Below are 7571 nucleotides of genomic sequence, written 5' to 3'. Positions count from 1 at the left end.
GGGCTGATTAGAACAAAACACACGTGTGATTTTACTCAGCGGACGGAAATGCCACCTGTCCTGGGCGAAGACAATGCGACACGGGAGATTGACCCAGGGCTTACGTGGTGAGCCGGCCCCTTAGGGCACGGACCTTCTTTCTGTCCTGTGCTGGCACAGCCCCGAGCATCACGCTGGGGGCTCCTAGGCACTAGGGTAATAGCAATAATAAATCACCACAGGGCAAGCTGCCCCTCCCAGCTCAGGGTCCAAGCCAAGGGCAGGCTCAGGCCGTGGCTCCTGGGACAGAGGAAGGGAGGCCGTGTCAGAGGAAGGGTGGGCTCGTGGTTAAGGCTCTGGCCGGGACTCAGATGTGGGGTCAGTTCCCACGTTGGCCACAGACTCCCCCTGTGACCTTCGGCCAGTCACGCCGGCGTTGGTTTGCAAAGGCTCACGTGACAATGAGAGGCGAGGCCTCCCGGCACGTCACAGGGAGCGAGATAAATAGTGAGAATCTCCCCCTTCCCCTCGCTGGGCCTCGTCCCCCATCTGTAGCAGGTGCCTTGTCTAGATGGCAAGGGCCGGCTCTGGCTATGTATGTTCAGCCCCACAGTTGGAAAGTGGCTGCTCATTCGGCAGGCCTGACTGGAGACACCTGGGGGGCTGGTGTTCAGAGGGACGGGCACCCACGAGTCCCACTGGCGTTGGCTGGAGCTGCGGGTGCTCAGCACTGCTGGAAAGCAGGCCCCCAAGGGTCTCCGCTGGCCCCCCCCTCTGATCGAAGACCAGAGCACTGAAGGACAGAGCGGAGCAGCGCGATCGCAGTGCCAGGGATTTAATGACCCGTCCGGCGCACACGTTACAGCTCTTGAGAGGGCAGGGGGCGCACCTTGCCCACACAGCACCAGACACCCCTGTAGGAAATGCCCCCGGAGTTCAGGCCCTCACCGCTCCTCCCCAAACAGCCCGGCGAGTCCTCCTCTGGCTCCCATCTGCCTGGCCCGGGGCAGAGAGCAACCAGTCAAGGCTGTGCGTGGGAGGAGATGGCGCTGTGTTTCCATGGTAACCCTCTCAAAGCCCACAAACGGGCAGCACCTCCCGGCTGGCACCGTTGGCGAGGGGGATCCTCGGCAGCGTCTCACAGGCAGGGCTGGAGATGGCCTCTGGGAGCCAGGCGTGCCGGGCCCAGGGGAGCTATGCAGGGACGTGGCCAACGCGTGTCAGTGGGTGGAACCGGCCTCTGCTCCCTCCGGGCTTTCCCTTCCCCTCAGCAGCTCGGCCACGACCTCTTCCATCAGCACCATCTCCAGCTGGCAGGTGGCAGCCACCTCGGCTCTCATGGCCGTCACAAAGGATGGGTCGCGGGCCAGAGCGCCCAGGCCCCTGGAGAGCAGAGCCTGCAGCAGAAGAAAGGGATCAGCATAGCCTGGCTGCTCGGGCTGTGGAGAAACGATCTCTGGGCTCTGTGCAGCTGATGCCTGTGCTTCCCAGCTTAGCACAAACCCGTGGAGCTGGGAATGTTCACACTCGGGAGCGAACCGGGCCTAGAGCAAAGTGTGAGCAGATGCTCGGCAAATTCCCCATATGCAGCTCCGCCGGTGCGCCTCAATCCCGACCCACAGCCCCTGCTATCCCAGCCCTGGGCTCGCCCCAGCTCCACCGGAGCCCCTCAATCCCGACCCACAGCCCCTGCTATCCCAGCCCTGGGCTCCCCCCAGCTCCACCGGTGCCTCGCAATCCCGACCTGTAACCCCCTGCTATCCCAGCCCTGGGACCCTGGACTCCCCCCCCCCACCCTCCCCGGCTCCACCAGTGCCCCGCAATTCCGACCCACAGCCCCTGCTATCCCAGCCCTGGGCTCCCTCCAGCTCCACCGGTGCCCCTCAATCCCGACCCACAGCCTCTGCTATCCCAGCCTTGGGCTCCTCACACACACAGCTCCGCTGGTGCTCCTCACTCCCAACCCACAGCCCCCTTCCTGTGTCTATCCCACAGCTGGCTTTCTGCCTGTCTTACCGCTGTGCCAGCACCATTGCTGATCTCTGCTTTCACCCCATTCCGATCCCTCCAAGTCCCCCCATTGCCCCTACTTTACCACCCCATAGATGACCTTCGACCCCTCTAACTGGGGATGAACTCTGCTCCCATCCCATCCGTAGGCTCAGGGCTGGCAACTCCCCACATCCCATCCTGCCTCTGCCCCCGCCCCCTGGCCTCACCCCATCCCACTCCAGGAGCTGTGGCCTCTCTCCTCCTTTCACCGCTCCCCCAGGAACAGTCTCTCCAGTCCCACCCCAGCCAGTCCCCCTGCTGGGTGCTGCCCCACTGCTACCTCCTGGATGAGTAAGGTGGTGGCTGGGGTGGAGGCAGCAGCGTCTCCCTCCCCGTTCATGTCACTGCCGCCATCCAGCTGGCACTCGGAGGTCAGGTCCGCTCCCCGCTCCTGGGCAGCAGCCTCCTCTCTGGGCAGCTGGGCAGAGAAGGAGCCAAGAGTCACATCCTGGGGGGTGAGCAATACTGAACGTGCTGCAACAGCCTCGACAGGTGGGCGAGGTGGGGGCTGGTCCGTGGAATCGCCCAGGGGCCACCCCCCAGGCTTGCAGAGCAGCTCAGATCCCTCTCGCCCGCCGTGGCGTCCGCTAGCCGCCCGGTGGCACCCCTTTGGAGGAAGAGCGCAGCCTCTTCCGGGGAAATGACTCGGCACTTGGACAGCGCTACCTGCGCCTGCCCTGCTCCACGCCGGGCTCCGGGAACAGCCGGGTGCCCCGGTTAGTTTAAGGAGAGGTGGCGATCATTGGCGATGGTACAGAACCCGAGGGCCAGTCCTGCCTGGCTGGGCACTAGAGCAGGGACCAAGCTCTGAGCTCCAGGATACTGCCCAGTCACTTGAACTTGGCTCCTGTAGAGTCAATGGCCAACTCCCCCAGGCTAGCAACAGCCCCGTCCATAGCCCCAGGGGCCTTCTTTCCTCTGGAGCGCAGGGCGGAAGAGGACAGGGGAATGGGCAGAGAAGGGGCAAGGCTACAGAGCCTCATCTCCTTACATAGCGGAGCCGTGATTACCTGGATATAACAAGGCACGACCCCCGCCCCCCAGTGCTCCATTCCCTGGTACGCCCATCCCCACTCCTGGCCACCGGTGGCCCCGGCAGAGGCTCCAGCCCTGTGGGCCGTTCCAGTTCCAGTTGCCATTGGGAAGAGGGCAGGGGTGCCGGAGACGAGGGTCTTTGCACCTGAGCCATTCGGGGGGCTTGTGGCTGGACACCGGGACACCCCCAGCTTCCTCCAGCCCCATGGCCGCGTCTCTGCTGCGGATAGGCCAGGAGTGCAGGCTCCGTTCTGCTTCCCAGGGGCCAACCAGGCTGGGGCGGACGCAGCGCACGAGGCAGATGCCAAGCTGGGATCTCCTGCTAGCTGGCCCCAGGGGACCCGGTGCCTCTAGTGCACAGTTGTCTTGGCCAGCCCAAAGTGGGAGGGGGACTAGCCTCCCCCTGCCGCAGATGAGCCAAATGATATCCCAGCACCATTTACCTGCAGCTCCAATCCCGGGCATCCGCCGACACTGGCTGCATGCCTCCTGTCCAGCCACCGCTGCCGCTTCTCCAGGCGGAAGGAGCGGTTGTGGCCTGAGGGGAAGGGAACGGGGGCATCACGTGGGGAGCCCACGGGAAGGGCACTGCTGTGGCCCTGAGGCATAGGGGGTGCCAGCTGGGAAGGGGCTGACTAGTGCGGGGGCTGGGGAAGCAGAGCTGGTGCACTTGGAGGTCCTGTGCACATGCCCCAGCCAGCCCTGGGCCAGCCCCCTCCCCGGCAACCCCCCGAGAGAGGCAGAGGGAACCGGATGCGCCCCTTGCTCACAGGGAAAGAGCTGAGCACGGGCCTTCCCTCGGCCTTACACCCAGCCCGCCCCTGCCCCCGGCGAGGCCTGCACATGGGGATGGGAAAACGGAGACCTGGATGACCCCTCCTGGGAACCACGACCTCCTGTCTCTGCCGGCTGAGGGGGAACTCAGCCTGCAGCACCCCAGGAAATTCAGCCTCCTGCTTCACCTCCCCTTGAGGGCCATGGCGCCCTGGGAAAAGGACCCCCCCCCCCCCAGAACTGGCATCCCTAGGGAAGGAGGTTATCTGCATTCGCTGCTGCAGGGAATTCCAGTGTTGGCTTCTCTTTCTATTGCTTAGTTCATCCTTAGGCCATGAAGAGACAGCCCCTGCTCCCCGATAAAAGGGGGCTCACCAGCTGCCTTGGTGAAAAATGGAGTCCCACCCCCACATAAAATGGGGCCCCTCCCTTCCACGCCTTATGGGGTCCCCCCAATAAAAGGGGGGCCTCCCTCCCAACCCTCTGACAAAAGAGGGTCCATCCTCCAGGCAACTTGGTGAAACATGGGGTCCCACCCTATGCCCATCTGGCAAGCTGGGAGTTTCCCCAGGCCATGACCCTGCCCCCCCAGGACACCCCTCCCAGTAAGGCCAGGAAGTGCCCGGTGTGACGATGCTGCAGGTACTGACCCAGGGCAGAGTGTGGCTGTGGCTGTGGCTGGCAGGATGCCGGCAGCATCCTCTCCCTCCGCAGCTCGTCCTCGTACTGCATCCTGTCAGGGACAGGAAAGAGCGTCAGGCTGGCGCAGGGACCACCACCCAGCCACCCCTCCAAGGGCTTCCATTCACAAGCGTCAGTCACCATGCGAGACCCTAACTTCCTCCTGCCCTCTGTCCACCACAGCTCCCTCCTCTACCCCGCATCCTCTTCTTCAGCACCTCTGGGCTCCTCCCCTCCCTCCTCTACCCTCCCTCCTCTTCTTCAGCACCTCTGGCCTCATCCCCTCCCTCCTCTACCCTCCCTCCTCTTCTTCGGCACCTCTGGTCTCCTCCCCTCCCTCCTCTACCCTCCATCCCCTTCTTCAGCACCTCTGGCCTCATCCCCTCCCTCCTCTACCCTCCATCCTCTTCTTCAGCACCTCTGGTCTCCTCCCCTCCCTCCTCTACCCTCCATCCTCTTCTTCAGCACCTCTGGTCTCCTCCCCTCCCTCGTCTACCCCCCCATCCTCTTCTTCAGCACCTCTGGCCTCCTCCCCTCCCTCCTCTACCCCGCATCCTCTTCTTCAGCACCTCTGGGCTCCTCCCCTCCCTCCTCTACCCTCCCTCCTCTTCTTCAGCACCTCTGGCCTCATCCCCTCCCTCCTCTACCCTCCATGCTCTTCTTCAGCACCTCTGGTCTCCTCCCCTCCCTCCTCTACCCTCCCTCCTCTTCTTCGGCACCTCTGGTCTCCTCCCCTCCCTCCTCTACCCTCCCTCCTCTTCTTCAGCACCTCTGGTCTCCTCCCCTCCCTCCTCTACCCCGCATCCTCTTCTTCAGCACCTCTGGCCTCATCCCCTCCCTCCTCTACCCTCCATCCCCTTCTTCAGCACCTCTGGGCTCCTCCCCTCCCTCCTCTACCCTCCATCCTCTTCTTCAGCACCTCTGGCCTCATCCCCTCCCTCCTCTACCCTCCATCCTCTTCTTCAGCACCTCTGGTCTCATCCCCTCCCTCCTCTACCCTCCATCCCCTTCTTCAGCACCCCTGGTCTCATCCCCTCCCTCCTCTACCCTCCATCCCCTTCTTCAGCACCTCTGGTCTCCTCCCCTCCCTCCTCTACCCTCCATCCCCTTCTTCAGCACCTCTGGTCTCATCCCCTCCCTCCTTTACCCTCCATCCCCTTCTTTAGCACCTCTGGGCTCCTCCCCTCCCTCCTCTACCCTCCCTCCTCTTCTTCAGCACCTCTGGGCTCCTCCCCTCCTTCCTCTACCCTCCCTCCTCTTCTTCAGCACCTCTGGCCTCATCCCCTCCCTCCTCTACCCTCCATCCTCTTCTTCAGCACCTCTGGTCTCCTCCCCTCCCTCCTCTACCCTCCATCCTCTTCTTCAGCACCTCTGGGCTCATCTCCTCCCCGCCATAATCACCCCCCACCCAATCATATTAATAAAAACAGCACAAACACCACTTGTATTAGAGAGAGAACCAATGACTGGACAGACAGACACTCTAGGTACTGGATGGATGGATGGATGGATGGATGTGTAAGATGGACAGATGGATGGATACATGATGGAAGGGTCTGTCTCGGGATAGATAGATAGATAGATGAGGTGAATGGGGACAGACAGGACAGCATCACTAAGTGTGAAGAAGGAGAGGTGACTTACCCTGGGTTCTTTTGGCACCTTAGAGACTAACAAATTTATTTGGGCATAAGCTTTCGTGGGCTAGAACCCACTTCATCAGATGCATGAAGTGAAAAAAAGTAGGCAGGTATAAATATACAGCACATGAAAAGATGGGAGTTGCCTTACCAAGTGGGGGGTCAGTGCTAACGAGGCCAATTCAATTAGGGTGAATGTGGCCCATTCCCAACAGAGGACAAGAAGGGGTGAATATCAACAGGGGTGAACACAGACTAACATGGCTACCCCTCTGAAACCTGGGTTCTTTGAGATGTTCTGGCCCGATGGGTGCTCCACCACAGGATGTGCATGCGGAGACGGCAGTCGTGCTGGCAGGCCTGCACAGAGTCACACCTTGTACTCTGAAGGAGGGAAACGGGGCGACGTATCTGCAGCGGAGGGGAAGGAGGCCGGGAAGGTGGAGCACCCATAGGAACAAAGCATCTCGAAGAACTCAAGTTATGTAAGGTAAGTCACCGTCCCTTCTTCGTCGAGCGTATGTCCCTGTGGCGCCCCACTGCAGGGCACTCCAGAGCAGTAACTCAGAGAGGAGGGGCATGCCACAGAGGTGAGTCAAGGACTGTTCGGAGAACGATATCACCAAAGGCAGCGTCCTCTCTGGAAGCAGGGGACATGGCACATGCTTGGCACAGGGCTGGCAGAAGACCAGTCGCAGTCCTGCAGATTTCTGCTATGGGAACGTACTGGATGTGGACTGAGTTCCAGTGGAATGTGCTGTCACCGTGGGGGGCGGGGGGGACGCACCCCCATTCTGTCATAACAGGTTAAAATACAACCTGCAACACACAGACAACCCCTGTATGGACTAGGAACAGGTTGGCCCTTCATTCATTCTGTTAGCAACACAAGTAGCCTGGGAGAGGCCCTCAAGGACCTAGTCCTGTCCACAGAGAAGGCAAGGGCCCATCAAACATCCAGCGAATGAAGGCTTGAGACCTCTCTGGAGGCCTGAGGATGTGGGTAGAACACTGGCAGGCGAATCTCCTGGTTAATGTGATCTTCCAAGGAGACCTTAGGAAGAAAATAGGGCTGGGGACACAGTAGAACCTTGTCCCTATGAAAGGGTGGGATATGGTGTGTCAGCCAGGAGTGCCCCCCGCTCTCCAATTCGTCTTGCTGAAGTAATGGCGCCCAGGAATGAAATTTTGAAGGCGATATGGAGGAGAGAGCAGGTGGTCGTTGGTTCAAAGGAGACTTTCCTTGGAGCATTAAGAAGCAGGTTGAGGTCCCACTGGGTCCCAAACAGGAGGAAACCAATTGTATAGAGCCTGGAGGAATCTGGCTGTGACAGGGTGGGCAAAAACCGAGAAGCCCTGGATGGGTGACTGGAAAACTGTGAGAGCAGCCACCTGCACTCTAACAAAGCT

At 61.0% G+C, this 7571-nt stretch overlaps 1 pseudogene; it reads right to left on the bottom strand.

Moving 5' to 3' along the window:
* Positions 1 to 1199: 1199 nt before the first annotated feature.
* LOC135877198 (voltage-dependent L-type calcium channel subunit alpha-1S-like) overlaps positions 1200 to 7571 on the bottom strand; it is a 98405-nt pseudogene continuing 92033 nt past the window's right edge.

Source organism: Emys orbicularis, chromosome 4 (genome assembly GCF_028017835.1).
Source record: "Emys orbicularis isolate rEmyOrb1 chromosome 4, rEmyOrb1.hap1, whole genome shotgun sequence".
In the NCBI taxonomy this organism is placed as follows: Eukaryota; Metazoa; Chordata; order Testudines; family Emydidae; genus Emys; species Emys orbicularis.
This window is presented reverse-complemented; position numbering and strand designations above follow the sequence as displayed.